Source organism: Coregonus lavaretus (assembly GCF_964263955.1).
Source record: "Coregonus lavaretus genome assembly, chromosome: 19".
In the NCBI taxonomy this organism is placed as follows: domain Eukaryota; kingdom Metazoa; phylum Chordata; class Actinopteri; order Salmoniformes; family Salmonidae; genus Coregonus; species Coregonus lavaretus.
In genome coordinates, this window is record NC_140006.1 from 23,647,440 (window position 1) to 23,653,674 (window position 6,235).

Here is a 6,235-nt window from a genome sequence, read left to right on the forward strand (position 1 = left end):
ATAGGATGAAGATGTCAGTTATGGCAAATAGAACTCTGCCTCTCTGTCACGTCATTGGAACATCTCTGTCTTTGATTGTTGTTAGGCACTACTCACACTATCTAATAAATGTCCAGAAGAACATATAGGGCTTATCCCAAAGAGTTCAGCTGTAGGCAAATACACAATCATAAAATTATAAAGCACAGATTCCGAAGACATGATGCATAGGAGGTCCTAACTCCAGCATAAAGAAAGTATATAAATCATTACCTCACAGCATGTGGTGTTTTTTTGTCCCCCCATCGATTGTTCACTGACCTAGGGCCTTGAGATATCAAATTGTCTCCATATACAATTTAATTCCTAGCAGAGAGGAGACGGGGAGTTTGGAAGTGACTAAAGCGTTTTAGTAGTTGGAAGAGAATTAGGAGGAGGCTCGAGATGTTGATAGGCTTTCTGGTTGTTTTCCCTTGGTCCTCTGGGGCTGGAGAGAAGGATCAGGGGGTGAGAAGTCAAAGGGAGGACAAGGTGACTGATTGAGCCGAGGCAGCAGGTCAGCACTAGGCAGCTGAATCAAACTCAGTCAAGGATTTTCCCCCCGACTACTATCAGATATATCATCTGGCTCTGTCAACACTTCTGTCCAGCTGGATGCAGTACACTTATTATTTACACATGTGCACATGAAGAGGGACATACACAGTCACAGAAATACGCTCTCTCACACACAAACATGAACACATATGGAACACATATTAGTAGTTGTGGAAATGAACAATAAACCTAGGTAATCAACAGTTCATTTGAAAATGAAATAGGGTACAAATCTGTATTCTTTGAAGTACAATGCCAGTTGTATAACCCTGACAATTCTATCAAACGAAATCATTTGCACAGGGACAAAATTACAATTGAAAACCACCTCTAACATTTGAAATATGACAAGCAATTAATATTTTTTAAAGTATATTATGCTCCTCTAACATCAACTAAGGACGGTGATAATCAAAAGGAAAACCCATGGGGAATATGAACTACCATCAATTAAAGTGGAATCACAGAAGTAGACCAATTCCACTATGGACATTTGGAAAAAAAACAATTATATTACACATGATTATGTAAAATACATTAGCCAGACAATTAGGCGACTATAATTGCATCTAAATTACACATTGATAGAAAATAGAAATGAATCCACCAATCTACAGAGGTTTGATCTGTCCCTTTCTAAGAAACCTCAGATACACGATTCTTCCTTTCAATAATCCTTTAGCCATTTTATTCACTGGATTGTCATTACAAAATTCAATTACGTGGAACACCTGAACTAACAATATCTCCTAGCCAATTATGCAGTGTCTGGGAAACCGTTAGCAAACAAATTACCAATGTTCATGTGAGAGATTGACTTGATATTCTTGGCGTTGTATGCACAGTTTGCACACAAAGGCAGCACTGCCCCACACCTCCCCTGTTATTGCCTATTGTTGACTGACGAATGAAACAGCTTGGCCTTGATTTGAGAATAAAAAAAATGGAAATCTAGTCTGCGAGGCTGTTCAGTAGAAATAGAATAGTAATTCTATAGAATAGTTTTTCTATTTCTATGGGTTGTTCCCTCTCCTCCATTGCATAGCTAATCAATGATTCTCCGAACACTATTGTTTGGCTTATCACCATAGAGATACATGGTTATCACAATAGAAATATAATCTATTTGTATGGTTATTACCATCAACATTCTGTGAAAAGTTTTGGAACAAGAAAGAGACAGCCACAATTTCAGCTTAACCTTCTCTTTCTCCTCCTCTACTCTCTCGCATCTCTCCTTAACATTTCAGCCTAACTTTTAAATATTTAACAATGAAAAGTAATCAGAAGAGATCTTGGCAGTACTATAGCCCTGAGTATTGATTGGGCAGTGGCCCAACATTCCCTCACTAAAGAAAGATTAAAATAACAGACTCATCAAACACATTTATGGAGTCAGTGACCTCAGCCAATCCTGGAGTAGGGAGTCCATAAATCATAGTCCATCTCTGTTACACACAGTGAGTCTAAGGCTCAGTACAGGGAGTCCAGTAGAGGACGGGAGACACTACCGTTACAGTACATAAATCTACAGCAACTCCATGTGGCAATGTTGGGGGGAATTGAGGATTCACTAGCTACATGATGGGTGTGGGATGACAAGATGTCATTCCATATTAAGACCAAATTTAAATACTGGAATACAGGATTTAAAAAAAGTATTGTGAAGCATACACGGTACACAACACATTTGTGTCCCATCGCCTGGAAATGTGTGTTTGCATGGGTCTGTGTGTGGATATGTACGTGTATGTGTGTATGTGTGCATGTGCGTGTGTGTGAAACACACAGAGAGAGATGTATGTATTCAGTCACAGCTCTGGCTGTCCCTCTTTTTCAAACCAAAGCACCACCTGTCAACCTCTTTTCATTACAATTTCCTATACTCCTAGACTTAGCCTATTCACCTGCAGTGGATGGAGCTCCGTCGCTCCCCCCAATCAGATTGAGGCGCTCTCAAAGCCGGGAAAGACGTTCCTATCTCTCTGATCCTGCTCTCTACGCCTGACTCCAGCCTGTGAGGCGTGGAAAGGAAAGGCGGGAGAAGCCAGGCAGAAAGGCAGGGAATCTTGGTTTGCTATCAACAGCTCAGGAGAGTAGCGTTGGCAGCAAGATTGATGACACCCTCCCCGCAAAGTAACAAAGGAACTCCTGCGCATAAGGGCCTGCTTATGGGGCCTGATAGACTTGTCATCCTCTTAATAAACACAGCAGATATGTCAGCAGCAGCAGCAGGAGGGACTGAACCAGACCCAGCAGACCCACCCAGCCACAGGCAGGACCACCGGCTGGCCTGGCACACCCGGCCCTGGGCAGCTCGCTCCATAAGGGGGCCCCTGAAGGAGCTGGAAGGTAGTGCCAGGAAATGATCAGAACATAAACTGGCAAGATATTAAGTATAAATCAATATTTCACAGACACTAAAACCTATACCTGTCTGTTGTCAGAATGGGTTTGCCTGGCAATTGTTCAATGCAACCGAGCTAAGGCAGTAGTTCCATTATGCTACAGTCGATACCTGTGCTAAGATGGGGAAGTTATTAATGTTGGAACTAGGGCCAAAGCTTTTGGTGGATAATATTTATTTCAGGGTTGGCGTGGTTGTAAGAGGTTTGGTTTGGTGATGTGCTTTGTGAAAACAGCACAAACACTCCCAATAATATATTTCCAAAACCTTCAGTTGAGAAGGAATTGATAACTTTTATTACAGTATGTCAGCTCTTCAATCATGTTATTTTTGTGTGCCCAAGAGGACAACAGCTGTGCCCCTTGCCAAAGCAACACCAAAACTCTAGCAGTCCCTCTCCAAAACTCCCTAATCACAGTAATGCTTAGGGGACAATAGTGTCATTATTCACTAACGCACTGGAAGATGTAGAATATGTTAGCATATCATTTGACTTTCGCCAGTGGCTGGGTTTTATTGAAGGACAACACAAAGGGGAAATGGACACACTGGAAAGGATTAAAAAGCTAAATTTAAAATCTTAATAAAATAAATCTCTAGTTAACTGTGTATTTCTGTATTATAAATAACAACAAGTAATCCAATGGACAAACGTCACATCAGCCCTTCTGATTTTAGCTTCAATGGTAAAAAATTAATAAATAAAAAATCACAAGCTTGAGATTCAAAAACAAACATTGTGTTTATTGGTTTCTACTGCTTTGGAAATGCATCACCAAAATGTACAGTGTATGCTAAAATCCAACAATAATGGCAGCAAAATGAGGGGCAATGCCTTTTGAACAAGCAATATTTTATCAAGTTTTGACAGCCAGCATGGATATAAGAGGCTAGAACAGTAAACACCCAAAAAATGACAGGGAGAAAAAAACATTTGATATAGTCTGCCATTTACAATATTCACTTATTTTTTTACAGGAAAAGACATTGTCTCTGTCACGATTCAATCTACAGCCCTCTCCCCAAATGCTGTATAATACCTAGCGAAAGCCAGCAGGGTGTGAAATGGTGTTTTGAAATAAATGAAACCGACTATGAAACAGTGCAGTTGGGAGATATTGCTATGTCAAGCTGACAGGCAATGCCCGGAATGAAGCAAAAAAGTTATTATCCCAAAGAAGAGCCAAGCTGGATTAAATAAAACCCATGATGCCAATAGCAGTGAGTGTCTTTCTCCGTCAGCGGCTCCATTATTGGCATAGAAGAGGAGGGCAAGGCATCATGGGAAATCAATTTCAGTGTCTTCATTCAAAACTCACATCTTAAACTCAATTCAGAGTATGTTCTACAATATAAAACAAATGTTATGCTGAAAATCTTCTACTTTGTGATCTGAGTCACGGGACTCAGTATTGAATTAAGCACAATTTACAGTATTTAATGATGCCTTATTAATTAATGTATGTAGTCTTTGGTTATTGATGATCCAAATAAAGTGTTTAGGGAAGCAGCATCCCAAAAGACCCCTTTAGCTTTAGCTTTACAACTCCAGTGGTGACGAGTCACAGGGGAAGACTTTGGGTCATTGGCATAGTGATACAATGCATGGGACATTTAAAGCTAAGAGACAGGCACATTGTAAGCCTTGTACATTTTTAAGGTGGACTCTTATCCTGGGTTTACACAGGTCCTGAGGACCGCCAGACAATGATATATGAGAGACACGGGACAACGGGGGTTGAGGTGGTAGAGGTAGAGAGAGGGGGATGGAGAGTTGATAGAAGAGAGGGGAGGGGTGTTTTGAGAGGAAGGAGAGAATATTGTCTGTGTAGTTGGGGAGGTTGGGGGAAGGGAAGGGTGAGTGTCATGGATGAAAGACCGGCATGGAAAGTGAACCTCTCTTAATGCTTTGTCCCTACTGATCTTAGCCTCAGACAAACCTCTGGCCCTCCTGGGACAAAGAGGACTTAACTCCGTAGGGCGATTATTGTCCTGGATGAGACACTTCAACACACAGTCTGCCATAAACGTTTGACTAAAGTTGATATATTTTCTTACTAATGGAATGGGAGGCATTACTACCAAAACAATTTTGCTACTTTTTCATAACATGCTAAAACTCTATATGGCAAAAAATCTATGTCATCGCCATAATAGATCTGATAGCAGTGTTCTGTATTGGTCAGTGGTTCCCCCTTCTGGTGAATGATCAGACATGTTTAAAAAGGCTTTCCCCTTTCACATCTCTACTGTGGCTGTTTGTGCTTACGGACATCCTTACTATCTATTTAAAGGAAATAAACTTGACGTAACTTTAATATAGAAAATATATAGTTTTTATTTGTATTATCAAAAGATAGACTAGTCCTCCTTGATTTTTGAGAGCAAGGATCCCGAGGATGAGTGGGTAAGGTCAGAATGAGGCAGAGACGTTTGAGGACTACAACAACATAAAACAAAATGGATTTCTCCCATTACTAACTGTTCTTTCAATACTGTAATATATGTGTACCAATAAGCTCTATGAGGTGCATTAATAGGCTTACCTGAGAATGGGACCAATAGATTTTCTGCGTTGGTTGGACACCTCCAGTTGTGGAAATCTAAGAGAAATGATTACAGTACAGGTAAGTACTGCAGACAATAAAAACCCAGAGAGACTACTGAACTGTAAACAGCATGGGTTACCGCTACCTCATGGCAGTTGGTTGGGAACTTAGAACTTACTCAGAGGAGGCAGGCGTAGAGACAGATCTCCGTCTACCCATGGGGCTCTTGGCAGGGCTGAGAACACTGGCACACACTGCAAAATAAACATCCCAGACAGGTCAGTGTACTCTATGACACTCAAGGCCGGCTCCAGGCATAAGCGGTTGCTTAGGGCCCCTGGCCGCTAGGGGGCCCCCAACCCAAAACATTTATAAATACATTTAAAAGACACTCAGTTTTTTGGAATTCAGTTGGGGTCTCAACTTACTGTTGAGAGTTAGAATAGTAGAATATACAAGGTGCAAGTTCGAAATTTGGTTGTGCATGAGCAGTTTTTCTTTTGTTTTGTCAGTCACTGACAGTCACTCAATTAGCCATGTCAGCTAACAATTTTTAGATTGGTAAGTTAGTCTAGCCAGTTATCTAAAATTGTAGTAACCATGGCCGAATACCGACAGGGAACACAGGGCACGTGCCCAGGGGCCCTGACCTCCAGGGGGCCCCCAATGATTTTGTTAGTGACTCTCACTCAGATATAATGAA

The 6,235-nt window shown here is 41.1% G+C and overlaps 1 long non-coding RNA gene across 1 annotated transcript in view; it reads right to left on the reverse strand.

Annotated features, from left to right (window-relative positions):
• The window catches only part of LOC311147250, a 19,040-nt gene extending 13,241 nt beyond the window's left edge, over positions 1–5,799 (reverse strand). Inside the window, exons 1-2 of the long non-coding RNA XR_014614773.1 lie at positions 5,711–5,799; positions 5,530–5,586 (exon numbers count right to left, since the gene is read on the reverse strand). This is a non-coding gene — a long non-coding RNA (uncharacterized lncRNA). The remainder of the gene's footprint in view (positions 1–5,529; positions 5,587–5,710) is intronic.
• Positions 5,800–6,235: the final 436 nt, after the last annotated feature.